This window comes from Diceros bicornis, chromosome 2 (assembly GCF_020826845.1).
Source record: "Diceros bicornis minor isolate mBicDic1 chromosome 2, mDicBic1.mat.cur, whole genome shotgun sequence".
Taxonomy (NCBI): Eukaryota; Metazoa; Chordata; class Mammalia; order Perissodactyla; family Rhinocerotidae; genus Diceros; species Diceros bicornis.
The window spans coordinates 34,486,436-34,504,922 of record NC_080741.1 but is presented as its reverse complement, the minus strand read 5'-3'; the positions used below and the strand labels follow the sequence as shown (position 1 = coordinate 34,504,922).

General features: G+C 37.4%; 1 pseudogene; it reads left to right on the top strand.

The window, feature by feature from the left end:
• LOC131420945 (methylmalonic aciduria and homocystinuria type D homolog, mitochondrial-like) overlaps window positions 1-17,138 on the top strand; it is a 64,548-nt pseudogene extending 47,410 nt beyond the window's left edge.
• The last annotated feature ends 1,349 nt before the right edge of the window (window positions 17,139-18,487 follow it).

Sequence of the window (18,487 nt, the reverse complement as noted above, 5' to 3'; positions counted from 1 at the left end):
CAGAAACAATGTGAAAATGTTATCTGTGAGTACGGAATATTGTGCATGAAAGTTATAAAGCTGAAATCTGTTTGTAGTCATCAGAATACACACATGCACACGCATTCTTCACTTCTGCAAACTATTTAAAATAACGACAGAAGGGCATTGGCTAAAAATGCTAAGCCTAAATTGGACTAAGAGTGTGCCCAGAGGCATCACTGCTAACAGCGAGGAGCCCAGCGCTCAGAGCCCAGCGCTCAGAGCCCTGTAGGGAGACCTGGCAGACAGAAGGGACTGATAATTGTCCAGATGGAGTAGTTTCATGGACCGTTTCAATGCTGAGGTTTCACAAAGAGCACCCTACTCCTCTTATTCACAGACTAGTCCAGGAAAGCTGCTGGATTTGTCGGTTCATCTGTGTCCAACTCTATCCTTCGAGGCTTTGCCTGTTTCAATTCCTGTTTCTTTGACTTTGTTCTCTGGGGAACTAGAAATGGGAAAAGAACACAAAAAGCGCTTAAGGAATCCAAGGGTCTCTGCTCTTCTGCTCTTTATTCTTGGTTCCCCTTAGCCTTGGGACAAAACTGTCCATTTCTAAGGGAACAATTATAGGCCTTTATTAGACTTTTAGAAATTTAAACCTAAAACACATAGCCCTTTGACAATACTCACATGGTCTGGGAGGTCAGGATGAAATGCTACTGAAGCAGAAACTTATGGGCTGGTGAGAGTTAGCCAGGTGAAGGAGAGGATAGAGAAAGCATTCCAGGCAGGAGAATAGATACACGAACATATTTTGCGTTAAGTAGTGGGAAACATGGTCATTCATTAGAGGAACTGAAGGAGACTGTGGCTGGAAGATGGCAACGATGGGGCAAGAGTGACACAAGATGAGGCCGTGGGGTTAGGCAGAGGCTAGAATCTGCAGGTCCTTGAAGGGAATCTTAAGCAGTTTGGACTATATTCTAGAGTAATGGGAAGCTCTTCAAAGGCTTAATGGAATCGTAATTGGAAGAAAAGGGACTCAAGCCAATTGGAACATGATCAGCAATGCAAGGTAGGAGATTCATGCCTTCCATTTTCATACAAAAGAAATGTTGACATCCACATTAATGTTCCAGCACCTTTAGCACTTGAACATCCTACACTCACAGTACAGATAAAGCCCAGGTATCCTTAAATCACCTGTGCCTCCTCAGTACTCACCCACAATCCGTGGCATTCATGGAAGAGAGTTTTCAACCCATTGACAAAAGGACACGAAAGAGTAACTCATGTTTCAAGCCATGATTAATTGGGTAAGACACCCAGCAATTTCAGGCAAAATAACAATGTGCTTATTTTTTGTAGGACAAAATATAAAATTCAATTAGAATTTCAAAATCGGAGTCTATTTAGGGAAGTGGCTTTAACAGTCATTACAAATCTATTTTAGAAAGGTAAATGTAAATTGTCATTTAGATTTAAGTGCTTTTCCATCAAAATATATAATGAGTTTGGCTAAGGTTATTTTAGAACATCAGTGTGAACATAATTAATACCTGGAAACGTATAAAAAATGATCATGAGAAGAACAGAATTAAACTACTAATGCAGGGCAGGTTCCAAGTGCTTAACATTCATGATATTCCTCATTTTCAAAGCAACAATATTATCGAATATGAAAATGATTTAACATAACCTTGCAACTTGAGGCCAAAGAAATTGATAAAATGTCACTCATTTGCACATTTTAGATAAAAGTGAATATTAACACTCTGAATATCTGTTCTCAGAAATGCTTACTTGCCCAGAACCTAGAACACTAGCACAAGAGGTGCTAAATTTGAGTATGGACTTCCAATGTGACTTAGTCTGCAAATCTTTTCAATGATATAAGTTAACAAGTACTTTTTAAACAAGTGCTGTTAACACAGGGTATGCCCAACCCTTTGCTGGGTATCCTGGGAATACAAAAGATACAGAAAATACTGTCCTTGCTTTCCAGAGGCTTACAATCTACTTGAACACTATGCCTTGGGAAAGTGGCCACAGTGTGGGAGTGGGGGGCAGAGGGAAGTTCTCAAATTATAAGTCCTGATAAGGAAAATTTAAATTAAAGATCGAAGTGATATTAATATTAGAACCTTGCATTTACCTAGCACTTTATCATCCTTCGATTTAGCAAGTAGTTGTTTAGTATTGACCGCTCTTGGATTTATTACTTCATATCTCACTTACCATTGTGACTAAAATTCAATATCATGCATCTGGGAAGCAGTGGAATGGAGTTAAAACTTATTTCCACCCACCTCCAAAGTCCATCTTTTTCCTGTACCTAGAGAGGGGTGATTTTTTGTTTTATCTAGCCCCAAACAGCAAATCTTTTCTTTTTGGGCAGCTGCTTCTCCTCCAGTGTTGTGATTCTGCAAGGGGTTTCTAATTCCAATACTACAGACCCCAGGTCACAAATGTAGGTACGCGACCTAGCCTGAACCAGTCATTGTAACCATCTCCATGTACACTCTTATTGTTTCAGAAATGGATGGACAACTGAACCAGAACAATAATAGCCTTTTCCTAAATAGTGTGAAAAGTTGACATAAGTGGAGCCATTTTAAAATAGAGCTGGGGGGCCGGCCCGGTGGCATAGCGGTTAAGTTCACACGCTCCACTTTGGCGGCCTGGGGTTCACTGGTTTGGATCCTACACGGACCTAGTCGCCGCTCACCAAGCCGTGCTGAGGCAGCATCTCACATAGAAGAACTACAACTCTACAACGATGACACACAACTATGTACTGGGGCTTTGGGGGGAAAAAAGAAAAAGAGGAAGATTGGCAACAGATGTTAGCACAAGGCCAATCTTCCTCAAAAAAAAAAAAGTCAGCATGTTTTTAAAAAAAATAATAATAATAAAATAAAATAAAACAGAGCCAGAGCAGCCATTTCAGAGGAACTGCCTGCACATCTTACTCCTTGAACCTCTGGACTGTTCGAACTGGGCCAGACCTTTGGACTGGGCCAAACCAACATTGTCTTCCAAACAACTTTTTATACAGCTACCAGGAAAGCAGACATCCTGACCACAAAGACTGATGATTATGGGGTCTATTTCTGAAGACAGAATTGGTAACCAGCCATATATAGCTAAAGAATAAACTAGGTTATTAACACCTATAGAAGATTTTTTTTTCTCTTTCTCTTCTTTTCATATAATTACCCCTTTCCTTTCCCCATAAAAACCCTCCTCTTTTACCCTGTAATTCGGACACTATTTGGGTTTCTACCTAAATCTGTGGTCCCTGAATTGCAATTCTTTGATCCCAAATAAACACTTTGCCTCTTAAACTGATTTCTGTTTTTGAAGGTTGACATAGTTTATCTCAGGAGAAGGCAAGGAAGCCTTCTATTTCCCTTGTCATGTAGTTGTAAGATATAACACTGAAGCTGCCTATGGCCGTGGGTTTGGACTGTGAGAAATAGGAGATAGAAGTGAGAGGGAAGGAGGGAGGGCAGGTGGAAGGATGGAGGTAAGGAAGGAGTACAAGCAACCCAACGGTGTATATACCCATTGGAACTAGTTATTTCTGGGACTAGCTCTTTCTGCTGCTTCCCATGACTTGCTCATGGGAATTAACATATTCCCTATTTTTGCTTAAACTAATTTGGATTATACATCCTGGCTCATATATCGCTGGGAATCAGCCTGTAAAATGGACCGCCTTTGGAGCCCGCAGACTGGGCTGGAATCCTGGCTTAGGTATCAACTAGCTGATTAAACTTGGAGAAGTTAATTAGCTTCTCAGAACCTCAGTTTGCCCATCTGCAAAATGAGGTTAATATGTTTCTATCCTAGGTTATCGAAAGGACTACACGATGTAATGCACAAGATATATTTGATAAATGCCTACCAATAAAAAAAGAGATAAAGAAATGATCTTTTTTTTTTTTCTTTGTAACCCTTGGTGTCTTTTTTCTGTGTCCCTCACAGCCTTCCATCATCCTCTCCAGCTGGCATTGTTGAGAAATGTCTGTTCAGCTAAAACTTGCAGAGTGACTTTAAAAGTTTCTGTTTTGGTGGTGACTGTGCAGCTTTCTTAATTCAGACCAGAAGCAGCAGTGTCAGCTGTTCACACGAAACCACACCGTGATGTTTCCTCCACACCATCTTTCCTGTTTGCCTCTATTCTCTGATTACCTGTGAAAATTTTACAGGAAACTCAACCAGGAAAGCCAATGAGTATAAAAAATATTGCTGAAATGTGAATTAACTACCATAGAACTACAAAGTTGGAAGAAACGTTAGAGAAAATATTGCCAACCAAATTATTTTACAGCTGTAGAAGGAAGGATAAGAAGGAAGGGAAAAATATTGAGCTGACCCTTTATATATGCTTTCTCATTCAACCCATTACTACCTGTAGAAGTAAATATTACTACCCGATGTGGTAGGTGTGGAAACTGAGGGTCAGAGGGTAAGTCATCTGCCGAAGAACACAGTGGTAGTAAGTCTTACTCCAGAGACAATACCTTCAACTAGACTATGTTTTTCTTCCAATAACAAAACAGCTGACGAGAAGGAGTAAATCAGCATTAGTGATTAGTCTTAGGAAACGAGTTTTTGCTCACAAAGTCTTCTTGGGAAGTAAGGAGTTTTCAGGATAAGAATAAAATCTGAAATTTCATTTGGGATAAATTTCTTAGCTAAAGAGTTGAATTCTATTTTGCTCTGATCACCCTTCCCCTCTGTTTTAGAGCCAAAATTTAAAAAAAATTAATGCCACTCAAGTCTAAGGAATACCACTTTCTCCACATTGCTTTTAAGGGCTACAAAATGTGCTGCATCTTTCAAAGGGGCCAGGTGACATGCCGCCACACGGAAAACGTAATGTCTCCTAGAAATGGAAAAGGTCTGTTCTAATTCCACTCTCTGAGCCATGCACTCACTTTCCACATTTGGGTTTTTCTTTTTATTTTTTAGTCCCTGATGTCCTATTGTGTTGCCAATTTCTATGAAAAGAATTCATTCATGCTAGCAACTGGAGTGGGGGAGGGTAGTGGAGGCTCCCAAAAGAACTAGAATTTTTTCTTTTAGTCTTTTCTCTTCCTCCCTTCTTTCTCTGTCTCCTTTCACCAACCCCCTCCCCCCAACACACACTCACACTTTTCTATCAACAATAACTTCTAACTACAAGCTTGATTAGACAAATTCTTCAACACATCTCAATATTTTCCTTGGAATCTATTTTTCAACTTCTTACCATTTGGGGACAGTCAATTTTCCATATACAGGCCAGTGACTGGAATGCCATGCACATATTCCAAGCTAAAATTTCATCTTACTTTGCAAATTGAAATGTCCTGCCCATTTATTTAATCTTGTTAACAGTAATCATAATAACCACCAATTAGATGCTTTTAGAGTGCGGCATTTTATTTATGTAATTTTGAAACGGTTTTTGTTTTGGATTGGCATAGTGTTTTAAAACCTTAGGTTCTGGAGTCAGATTTTCCTGGGTTTGAATTCTAGCTTTCCCACTTCTGGCTGTGAGGCCTTGGGATAATTGCTTAATTGCCTTAATCCTCAGTTTCCCCATCTGTTAATCAGGAAAACAGTAATACTGGTCTCATAGGACTATTGGGAGAGTTAAATGAGGTTATGGATGGACAATACTTATCAAAGTGTATGGGACATAATACAAGCTCAATAGAGTTGGCTATCTTCTGTCATTATCTTCTTCATCATCATTTTAATGTGGGATATTGATAAAAGAGCTACATAAAATAAAAGAATGATATGTACAAATAATTTTAAGGAGAGTTTTTCAATATTGACTTTGAAGTAATTTAAAGCAATCATAGGGATCTGTGCCACTACTACAGACAGCTGCAAATATGGCTGCAAATTGGCACCCAGTGCTTCTGATTCAACTAATGTTACAGTGAAAATGCCATCCTTGACAGACACATGGTTACCCAGGGACATGCTGTGACTTTTGGAGATAGAACATGTCAAACACCCTCACCTGGCTGAGCCAAAGCCCCCGCTGGACATTTGAACAGGACACATCCCCACTCTAAGTTCAACTTTCAGTCACTACTTTGGCTATTGCAAATGGAATAAAAATTCGTGAAACTCCTTCTCATCAGATCATAAGTGCTGAAAAAGTGGGAAGGGATCGAAGCCTCCTTTGTAGAACATAATGGGTATACAAGTCCTGAGTAGGACTGAGAAGCCATGGTCTCGTCAAAGCTTTTGCACAAACATCTCCTTAGTACATGCTACTGCTACGTTCCAGCACTGTACCTGGTCCTGAGGGGGCAGCAGAGCGCAAGACAGCATCCCAGCGCTCAAGAAACTTACAATCATGACTGGAGTGGGAGGAGGGAGGCCTTTAAAAAAGGGGTATCAGTCAGCTTTTGCTGTAATAATGCTGAGCAGCAAACCATCCAAAATCAGTGACTGAAAACAAGCTAAACAGTATGCACAGGGGAGATGAAGGAGCATGTAACCCAGAATTTCTCAAAATTATGCTCACTTAAGGAGACTTTTTACATATTTTGCTACCCCCAAAAGGAAATTTTCATACCACAGATAAATTCCACATCTGTTTATGTATTATATGTATATCTGTGCTTTATACATAAAAAAAGTAGTATTTTTTTGCCTTCCAAGAGCCAATTTCACCCCATTGTGGGCAATATCCCTCCAGTAAGAATGAGGTAGATCTAGCCTACCTCAGAGCGTTCTCGAACAGCTTCCAGAGACTGCAATGTTTGGGTTGCACCTTGGAGGTAGCATGAGTTCTCAAACAAAGAAGAGGGAAGAACATTCCAGCCAGTGGGAAAAGCAGTGGTACCAATGGGTGAAAGAACCTTCTGTGTTTTGCAAACTGCCAGAGTGGTTGGAATGTTGGGCTAAAGTCTGGGTGTAGTGAGAGAAAGCTGGAGACATAAGCTATGATTCAGAGCCATGGTGAGCACCTCACCATAAAATCAACATTTCAGTTTCTTCTGCACCTCTCTTGCCTGTTACACGCTAGTCACGGAAACAACTTTGTTTCCAAGGGTAAGTGTCCCTCACGTTAGCCTTTCAAACGCTCCCACAATGGAAGGGGAGGGGTCCTCGTAGCAATGAGGCTAGCAACTGCAGCTTGAAACCTGCTGTTCCCCTTCTGAATGGGTCAGCTGGGAAATCAAGGGAAATGAATCATTGAAACAGCTGTGTGGGTTGAATATGCTTTGGCAGTTGGCCATTGTTTGCCAGTAAAAGTAGCAGAAATCAACCTGTACTGAATATTACACATTCGGCTCAACCTATGGTGAATTTCTTAAAAGCCGATTTAAAGATTCTTCCTGAATTTCACTATTCACAAGAAAGCCTTACCCTTATACCACAGAGAGAGATACTCAGATTGCTTATTGATTTGCAGTATTTATATCAACTTTTCTCTTTCACCTTTGCAGCTTTAGCAATTAAAAAATGATGCTAGGAAGTAAAGCACATATTCTCTTTTGCCAAATTTTTCTATGTTCATATTTTCTATACGAAATATTTGGTCACTGTGATGTGATAAATATGAGCCTCCCTGGGGATGTGAGGGGGGGTGATGGACAGTAAATTTGAAACAAGGATTGTTCCAAAAAATTCTGGACATAAAGTCACCACAATTTAGGCTAATCTGGGACTTAGTAAAAACAATAGTCTTACAAAACACTGAAAGAATTCCCTGACCTCCACCTAAGTACTTTATTTCAATTTCCACCGAGACATTTTAACCTCCTCAAATAGCAAAAATCCCCCCATTGAATATTTGCAAAATTGAGTTCTAAAGCCTAACTTTAGATTTGGTTTCTACAATCTAACACTGATTAGATTTGTGGATGCTCTGAGTTATCTATATTTCTGTAGCATACAGAAAAACAGGAAGCCCAGAACTGCTAAATGCAGGCCATCATGCAGAGATAATGTAATCATGCTCAAATATGGTATTTGTTCTTCTGCGTCTTATTAAGGGCACTCTAATTAATTAAAGAATGACTGATGTCATTGATGAATTCTTTGTCCCTTATAGTTAAGGCTTCATTTTCAGAGCATAGTACCATCTGAGTGAAAATGATCCATTAATACTGTGTTAAACAGAGATAAACAATAAAAATAAAATTAAACAGGAAGAACTGAGCCTAGCTATGATTCAGAGGTGAAACTAAGTCCAATCTAATTTGTGATGCAGAAGTTTCTCTGTGTTGGAGGCCCCAGGGGGGCGGGGTGGGGGATGGGGTGTGCTCCAGTTTTCCCATCCCAGTCACCTGCTCCTGGAGCCACCACTACTAGTGTGACTTAGATATTAGCCCTGTAGCCAACTTCCCCTTCACTATCAATGCTCTTTTGACAGTGGGTACCTTCCTCCAGTTCAGGTTCAAGTGGATAACGTTGAGTCTCCCTCAGCCTGTCTGAGACATTGAATGCACTAAAGGTATTTTGAAAAGAGAATCGTGGAATCATGGGAACTGGAAAGGACTAGAGGGATAGAATGATCCATATCCTTGTTCTTTCCCTCAGAAAAGATGAAGCCACATAGTGACTAGACTTCTTAATCAAGAGTAACTTCAATATTTATTGAATTCTGAAAATTAGGTCTGCTCTGTATAGTACCATGTAGCTCATGTGGAATTCTTTTCCCCCTTCAGTTTGTTTTTGTCAAGAACAGAGGTGGATTTATGAAGAAACTAATGAAGCTTAAACTTTAAGACTGGTTTTGGAAGAGCCACATCTTCATAGTCATGTTTCTGTAAAATTTCAGAAGTATTCTATTTTAACTAAAGTTAGACTACTGTCTCTTTCCACTAGGACATCCCCTCCATCATGCTGTCTCTTATATCAAGTGGCTACAGACATTTTGGGGTTCCAGCTAAAAGGAAGTTTAATAAAACATATTTATATAATTTATGACAGTTGTATATTTATTGGTATTTGTCCCATTGTAGAAATGGCTTCCAGAAATACTCCTAATTCAACTGTGCCAGCTTACCCAGATCTGGGACACACAGGTGCACAGGTTCCAGAGGTTGTATTGTGAAATGCAGGTATCTCACAGCACCTGGCACAAGAAATATGTGATTAGTGGAGGAGAAACAAGGCTTCAAATGTCCAGAGCCATAGACTAGTCTTCTTAGTCTTATAGCTCATACAAGAAAGAAACTTCATAGACGTTTTCTCAAATTTGACATTCGAAAACGTTATGACATTGCCAATAAAAAGTTGTAAAGCTGAGAAAAAACTTTTCTAACCTATCAAAAATAAAAATAAATAAATTTTAATCAACCATGCTAGATGAAAGATATTATTTTTACACCCTATCTATAAAAAGATACGTTATAAAATTGCTGTCATATAAAGACATGATCAAAGATTATACTGTCAAAAATGTAGGGCAAAAGTGTTCGAGTTGTGTCAGGCAGTTAATTAATACAACACATTTATTTTTCTAGATTTTGCTGTGATTATAGTTGCCCATTTTATTAGATTTGTAGTTTTTTGTAATTTATTTTCTCACTTTAATAAATAGTTGCTTTTGTTCCTAATTTGTGTTTGGGATTTTGTATTCTTTCACTTGAATGGGGCTTCCAAATTACACTATAAGCTTCAGCAGGTGTGGAGGTTTTGAGCCAGTGAAAAAAGTTGGGTGTGATTAACAGCATCCAAAATGGTGGCCAAATGGTCCCTGTCCCCTGGTAGTCACGCTCCTTTGTAATTTCCTTCTCTTGAGTGCGGGCTGGACTGGGTGACTCACTTCTAATAAATAGGATAGGACAAAAGTGATGGGATGTCATTTTGGAAATTAGGTTATAAAAAGAGAAAAAAGACTATACCATCTCTACTGGGGCTCTCCCTCTCGCTCTGAAGGAAACAGCTGCCATGTTGCGATCTGCCCGATGGAGAGACTCACGCGGCCAAGAACGGATGTTTGGACAATAGGCAATTCGGACCTGAGGCCTGCCAACAACCATGTGGGTGTGCTTGGAATCAGATCCTTCCCCTGCTGTGAGCCTTGAGAGGCAGCCTGACTAACACCTTTGTCATCCAAGCCTTGTGCAAGACTGAGCCACAGGCACCCAGATAAGCCACATCCAGATTCCTAACCCATAGAAACTGAGATAATAAATGTTTGCTGTTTGGAGTAGCTAAATTTTAGAGCAATTTGTTATGTGCCAATAGATGATTAATATATTGGGGAAAAATAAAGATAATCTAATCAACTGTTAAATCCTTCCTCTCAGATAACATAAAAGGAATATTGTCTTACTTAATGAAATATCGTTTCCTAGTAAATGTGGAAAGTCCATTTCTTTGTTTCTCTTTATGTTCCAATATAGAGTTCTGGCCATGCTCGTGAATTAGCATAATATTCACAATGGTTGCCTCTAGTGATTAATAAACAATTCATAATATTAAAGAATTTGCATTATTCTTAAATTTGTATGTAGGTAGGTGTAGATGAAACAAATATGAAATGTGATAAGCTCGTTTTCATTGAAAACTAGACAGATGTTGAATGTTAGAATTATGAAGTTTTACTTTTAAAGTATTTTAAAAGATTTAGTTATATTTTCAATAACATTTTTAAAATTCAGTTTTAAATAAATTTCAGCATAAAATCGATATTCATGAATTATACTTGTATTTTACTTTTTAAATTAGTATATAATTTTGAATATTTTAGAATAAAATATCTTTTTTAAAGCATATGCATAATTGTATTTTTTAATTTTTTACGTTTATTTTGATTCACTTTTTTGATGAAATAATATTTAAATTTGTTTATTTGGAATACAATTTCAATTTATTGTTGATCTTATAGATGATTAGAACAAAATTATGTCAAAATTTTGATTATTTGCAAAGAGATTTTGCTGAAATGAGGAAAAATAGAATAAATTTCATGGAATAAACATATAAAATGTTATGAATTATATGTCTCTCTTTTTGATTATTCACTTAAACACAGCTGGCCCAGCAACACAACACCCAAAAACACACATTAATAACTAAATTCAGTATGTTTGATGTTTTCTGTCATATAAAAGCCATAACTTTGTATATAATTTTCAAGTTTGTCATTATGAAGATATATTTCAAAGTAAGAGGATGGAATGTATTTTAATTTACAGTTTATTATTTTGATTTATAATTTTAGAATATTTATAATATAGTAAACATACCCCATTGGTATTCTTGCTCTAGGTCCTGCAAATATTAGGGACAGGTATATATTTCTGATAATGCTATTTACAATTTTGACATCATCCACACCCTCCCTACGCACTTCTTCCCTCTCCCAGATTTACTTTTCTTTAAAGCCCTTATCAATATTTCACACGCTGTATATTTTGCTGTACATTTTACTTTTTATTCATTTATTGCATTTTTTTCTTTACTAGAATAGAAAGCTCAACAAGAGCAGGGATTTTTGTTTGTTCTATTCACTGCTGTAGTCTCAGCGCCTAAAACAAGGTCTGGCACATACTTTGTGCCCAATAAATTCATGTATTCATTCATTCTTCAATCACAAAAATATTTATTGAGCATCCTTTATGTTCCAGACCCTGTTGAATTCTGTTAATTGGTACTCGAAAGGTAAAGATAAAAAAGGAAATGAAGTCTACTATATTTTTAATCCGACAAAAATTAATGAGGTCGTCTCATCCCAGGTGTACGTAGTTTTCTTAAAGGGAAATGGTAGACTCTAAGCTATCACCAATTCTACTTCCCACTGGGGGATTCCATTCAATCACTGGTTTCAATTAAAAAATCACATTATTTCTTTGTCACCTGTTTTAGAATACAAGAAGTGACTCATCAGTGCTTTAATCCTTCCCAGCAGCAAGGTTCTCACAGGCAACATAGTTGATTGTTGCCTGAGGAATCATCCCAGAGTAAAAATGGATGTAAACCGACGTTAAATGGTAAATCACACTGTTTTAGACTGCAAAGGCTTTTATGTGGCTAAATTCTTTTTCCCCTCCAAAGGGAATTCACACGCACACTACAGACATCAAAGGCTATTTGCAATTAAGCAAGGTCCTATTATAAGGTTGCTCATGTACTTTTGTCAACAAAATCTGAGTTTGGTTCTGAAGCTAAGTACAATATGGTCATCATCACCTCTCTTTATAGCAATACAGGTAGTATTACCCTTGAGAATAACAAACATAGACGACAAATCTGAGTTTTATTTTCTGCTCTGCCACTGTCAGCCTTGTGACCTTGGGAAAGTGACTAGAGATTATGCATACAAAATGACTGGCTCTATAAATGGCAGAGAAGTTTTAAGAGCTTTCAAAATTGAAAAACGTATTTATAATTTAATGTATTTATAATTTATATTGAATGCATTTATAATTTATATTCAATATATTTATTTTACAAATATATTTACTTTCATAGGGTTTTTATTTAGAGAAAGGAAAGAGGGAAGCTATAAAGAAAGCAAAGTCTGTTTAAAAAAATGGGAAGCAATTGTTTAATTCATATTGATTGGTAGTAAATGAAATAAATGAGAGGAAATGCCAATCTAATTCTACATTTAATTGGCCATTCAGTTTAGTCAAATATCATTTGACCCCACGTATAGACACGTAAAAGACCATCTGCCGTGAGGACTGTTGGATTCCCTAATTGCCGGTAGTGCCAAGCAACAGCCCCAGCCTAAGGATAGGAATATGTGCAGAGAAGGGATCTGCGAGTCTGATAGTTAATCAAAGGCCCAGATGGATGTGCAAGGGTTTTTAACATAGATTGCTTATAATAGCAAGAAACAGGAAATAAACCAAATACCTATTAAAAAGAATTGGTTAAATACAATGTGATAATAAGATACATCCATATAGGGTGACTATTAAGAATGATGTGGTAGAAATAAATTCATTTACATGGAAAGGTGCTTATGACATATTAGATGAAAAATTAACAGGGGTATAGCTGACATGATCTCATCTTCATAGTAAAAAACATGATCCATGAATACACGCAAGCATATTTCCTTTTTCTCTTCCTCTCTCTTTCTCCAGCCTTCCTCTTTGCAGGCATGTGCATATGCATGTATATAGAGATACACCAAAATCTTTATAGCAGTTATCTTTGGGTGGTGGAATTATGGGTGATTTTAATTTTCTTCCCTATGGCTATGCTTATTTTTAAATTTTTATGTGATAAACATTATTATTTGTGCACTAATATTTAAATAGTAATTAAATAATAAAAGCAGTCAATTGCTCTGCCTGCAAGCCTTGAAACTTGAGAGATCTTTAGAGTTTTCCAGATCAAGACATGCATTCCTAACAGAGAATAGATGACTCACCCTTTCCTGCCAAATAGGGTGTGACCACTTAGAGATTCTCCTAGCAGTCCAGTTATTGGAGCTGTTCCATACTGGCTATATAATAATTATCCCTTGGCTTGATATCTTGTTGAATAATTCAAAACACTCATTCATGCCCCATTCCTTGAATTAGCTATTTATTAAATATTTATTACCAAATATTTGTTAAATACTAAGCATGTATTTTGTTTTTATCTTTTTGTTTATTATTACGTATTACATATTAATGATATATTGTTATAATTATTATTTTATTATTATATATTAAACACCAAACAATTATTAAATTCAAGCCTGGCTCTGTGCTAGGCATTAGGGTTACAAGGGGTGAGTTAAAAAAAAAAAAACAAGATAGAGAGACGTGGTCCTTTCTTCCGATAAATAAATGACAAACAATAGGATATTGGAGTATATGAGGAAGCCATTTGGTGTAAAACTAATTTGGCCTGAACTTGTTTTTCCAAAAGGGCCTGACCGTGGTAGTTCACCAAATTGCTGTGCCGGCAAAGCAATCTCGTGACTGTTGTAAAAGGGACATTCCAATCATATGTGATACATGCTCTTTGACGGTATATAACCACTCTGTACACCCCCACTTCTTTGGAGTGCTCCATTCCTTTGTGCAAGGACTCTCCTGGGCTATATGGTCATCAGAGTTGGCTCATAATAAACTCATCCCAATTTTGATTTATAGGCTAGTTATGGATTATTTGTGTCGACACTTCCATGGGGAGTAAAAAAGGTCGTTCCCCCATTCCGAAACCAATTAAACTACAGCATGGAAAGTTTAGACGATATGCTGCTAAGTTACTGAGCATTGATTAGATCACAGCTCTTCTAAATCTGATGCCATGGCATTTTCCCATATACCACACTTAAATAAAACAAACACAACCAAGATAAAGCCCACATAGTCAATTTTCTCCTACTGTAAATCAGAACAAAATTAGGAAAGTAAGAGGAAAAAGAATTCTCATCCAGAAGTTCGCAACCCTAAGCTAACTACTGTTAACAAGGTGGAATGCCAGAAATGTTTCTATACTTCTATATACACAGGGTACTTTTGTAAAAAACAATTAATTAATATAAACTATAAAATAAAATGTATACCAATTCACCCTATTCTCATTAATAAAAGACTGAGTCTTTATCATAGATAATCCACTTACTTTCAAAAACAATGAATTATTAATAATTCAATAAGCAATGATAGTTAATACTCATACAACATGGGGATAGTTATCTCTTGGATAGTTATACATAACGGGGCTTCACATATAAGCCATTAAATGTATCATCAGAATACTCATATTTTTATGATAAGATGAAACAGATAAGTATTACCTCTAAGCAATAAAATATCCTCATTATAATTGGCACCGTATTTGGCATCTAGGTTTCTCTCTACACTCTTCATGTTGACAGGGTTGTGACATTTTCATTCTTTATAGGAATCAACTTGTTTTGTAATAAGCCATAATAGTTTAAAAAATTAAAACAAACAGTCACCATCTCCTCCCTTCCTCTTCTCATCCAGTGTTTTCTAAATGCTATTGATTGACAAATGAGTTTGCCTCACATCAAATAATAAAAGCCAAAGGTAGATGCATGATAATTCAAGAAAAGTGACAAATATACAACTCTTACTATATAGGAGTATATAAATGCATATTTATTTTTAAATGCCGTCAATATATAGTATGTATTTTTATGAGAGGTTTCTTAAAGAAAAAAAAGTTTTTTGCCATGGTGTTCTAAGATGTCGGGTAAGCAGCACACACACATAGATGTATGTCAGGTTTCAGTTAAGGGTCAATTGAACCTTTAATACCTGGGTACAATTGGCTCAAACCCCCTCCATTTCCCTTTGTTAAGGAGGTACAGAGTCCTCACTGCATTTCTTCTATGGATCCTAGGGTGGAGCTTATATTCTTAGGGCCACTACCACCTCCCAGGTCCTTGGACCTCATTTGCTCTCTCTGTCCTCCTTCACATCGATCTTGACTTGAATCCCAGTTTATTTCCTTTTTTTCATCTCAAAAAAAAATCATACACATCAAACTATTCATGAGAATAATGGACTTTCCTGAACTGAGGAAGGAGAGCATAGTTTCGAACACAAGCGTAGGGATTTTCTTTTTAGCAGCAAAAACAACTTTTTGAGGAACAAGTAGGCATCACTCCTCCACAGTGGAATTTTACTAGCCACCCCTGGTCCCAGTCTCTCTTCATCTTTCCTTCTGCTCCTTTCAGCTTTGCTCCTCAATCCCTCCCTTCTGCGTTGCTCAGGAGTTCAAACGTCATCTGCTATTACACAGAGCAACTCCATCCCCATCCCACCTCTGTGGTTTTGGTATCTGGCCACACCCACACCTACATCCAATCTCGCCTATTTCATTCAGGGTTATCAATGCATTTCCCAGATGAAGATAATTCTGTCCCAAAAGACTTCTGTTGTGTGCTATTAAAAAAAATTCTCTATCTCTTTGCATAGGTTTTTTTTCCTCCTTTTTATTCTAAAATGAATAACTCTCCCCATGTTCTAGCATTCCTGAAATCCAGATGATTGGGTATATATATATGTATCTGTGTGTATGTGTGTGTATATATATATATATATATATATATATATATATATTTAGTAATAGTCAACTATTTTGACAATCAAAGTGGGTCTGGGGCTGGAAGGTGGTAATGATGACCGAAATAACATTTAAAAAAAAAAAAATAAATTTGCTTTTGTCTTCTCTGCCTCAAATGGCCAATATGCTTTGTAACAGAACCAGGCTGGTTTCCTCTATCCCAGAGAGGTAGTTATTTCTTATTTTAGAGGATTATTAATGGCAGTTTTGTCAACTGCTGGGTCTTCAGTTTCAATGAGTCTTATGTGGCCACTGCATCTGCACACAAATGCTCAAACACTATGGCTTGATGAAAATATGGGACCACTTGGACTACAGGTTCAGAGTTCCAGGTGCCTAACAACACAGGTTTTGACACGCACCTCGATGTGGCCGTTTCAGAGAGTAAAAGTCAATATGTGAATGAACTTCAGGGCAGTGAAGCTTTGTAAAACAACCAGAAATTAATGGTGCAGAAACTCATTTTGAAAATGCCAAAGTAGAATGTGCAATCCTATTAGAGGAGGTTGTTGAGAGGATGTTGACCACCCATTGACCCAAGAGCTGGACCTGGGCGATCAGAGGCTCCTCACTCCCTCCCCTGTCCTTGGAATGTACATTCTGCCCACTATTCAAACAGTGGGAGCCGGTTTCAAGGATGCAGCCTTGAAGAGTAATGTGTTGTTGAGACCACCGGGACTGTATCCATGACTGAACCTCCCTAAGGCCTCTACATAAACTTTTAAGATTTTGGTGGGGGTGGTGTGAAGATTTACTTATCTTGCAGCTGCCTAAGACAAGCCTGGTAAGTAAGTTCCCTTGCTTATTAAACCTGCCGCCTATAAGTCTGGAGTGGTCTGCCTCTTTCTTTTGTTTCTCTTGCCCTTCATGTATCAGGGGCCATTTTGTGAACCAACAAATCCAAACATGTCTAGAGCAGCTGCAAAGAGATTTTGAATCTTTGTTGCCAGAAGTTGCTACCAGACAACTAATGATACTGACTATAACAAAGAAAACTAGTGCTTATATGACCATTTGAAGTAAGGAGATGGAAAACCAAGGGATGAATGCTCTAAGAAAGGTTTATAAACGGTGAGAAGAAAATTAGCTATATTCTATGAGCTGAAGGTGAACGGACTGACTTTATGGACCCACTGTGGCAAACGCTATAAGTGCTCCAGCCACATCCCTCAGACCTTTCATTTGGCTCATGCTGAAGTCCCTCAGCCAGTGTCTTCTGCATCTTTGTACACGAGGGCTTATTTTCTCAATACCACAGAACACTTCTCTGTCCAGAATCATGAGTAGCAAGCCAAATGCCAGAAAATTAACAATCCCTGGGAGCAGTGCTCAACCAATAACTCTCTGGAGGAAGTGTACAAATACCCAGGCTCCCTCACCTGTCAGACGGGATAATTCCAAGGTTCTCCTCCACTCCCCAATGTTTCCCCCAGGGAATTAAGCTCCAACTGCCCACACGATAGTTGGCTCAATAATCAACCCTTCCCTCTCTCACTTTCCCACTCGCCTGCTATTGTTCCTTGAAACTCCCAGATAACTACTTGCACCAAATCCTTGTCTCAGGTCTGCTTCTGGGGAACCAAACTATGGCACCCCCCCATCAGATCTGGAAATTTTTAGTCTCTGTACATACAATACCTTTTTTTTAAACAGATGAACATTATTATCATTATGATTCTTCACTGATGATCTTGGCTATTAAGAGTGATTTGTCATAAGTCTTTGCAATACCCAAGTGCAACACCAGACAGCCAGGTTATGAAGAAGTAAGTGGAAATTAGCTGATGATGTCATTTTTTTTTTTTGTCACCTTATTTGTACTTGGCATTTGGGTTGGTCTGTGAACATTGTTGAGAGACTTCAGCATTTAAGACTTACCCATTTTTGGTTATTTATTTCAGTGTCTGTGAATTTACCACTTTGGCAAGTGATTTGTGTCTACTTTTTAATGGCAAATATCCACGTTCATGTTGAAATTTTAAAATGTTGACACATCACATTGTGTAGAATATGATCATCATTAACTTGTAATCAAGGTATGATCTCGTATTATTACTTCTCCCTTTTATTGAAAAAAATCTAAGTTTTTATTATTTTCCTCAAAGAACAAGTCAGATATTTGGTTGAGATGAAAAAATAATACATGTAATAAAGTAATAATGAATTTTTTAAACTGAGGATCTGTTCATTGTATGGTGCTCTTATAAATAGTGTCTTAAAATTGGGGAAAATGCATGCATACATTATACTAGCAATACATATACATTATAAAGCTTCCTAAAAAAAAAGTATGTAAAACAGTCAACCATAATCCCAACACTCAAATATAAATACTATTAGCATTTTAAAATATATTTCTAAGCATCTCTTTCTCTGTGTTTACGCTTATACATATTGGCATAAATAAGATTATACATATTGTTTTATAAGCTACTATTTTTACACGATAATGCTTCATGAAAGGTTTTCCACATTATCCCTTCTTATTCAAAATGCCAGC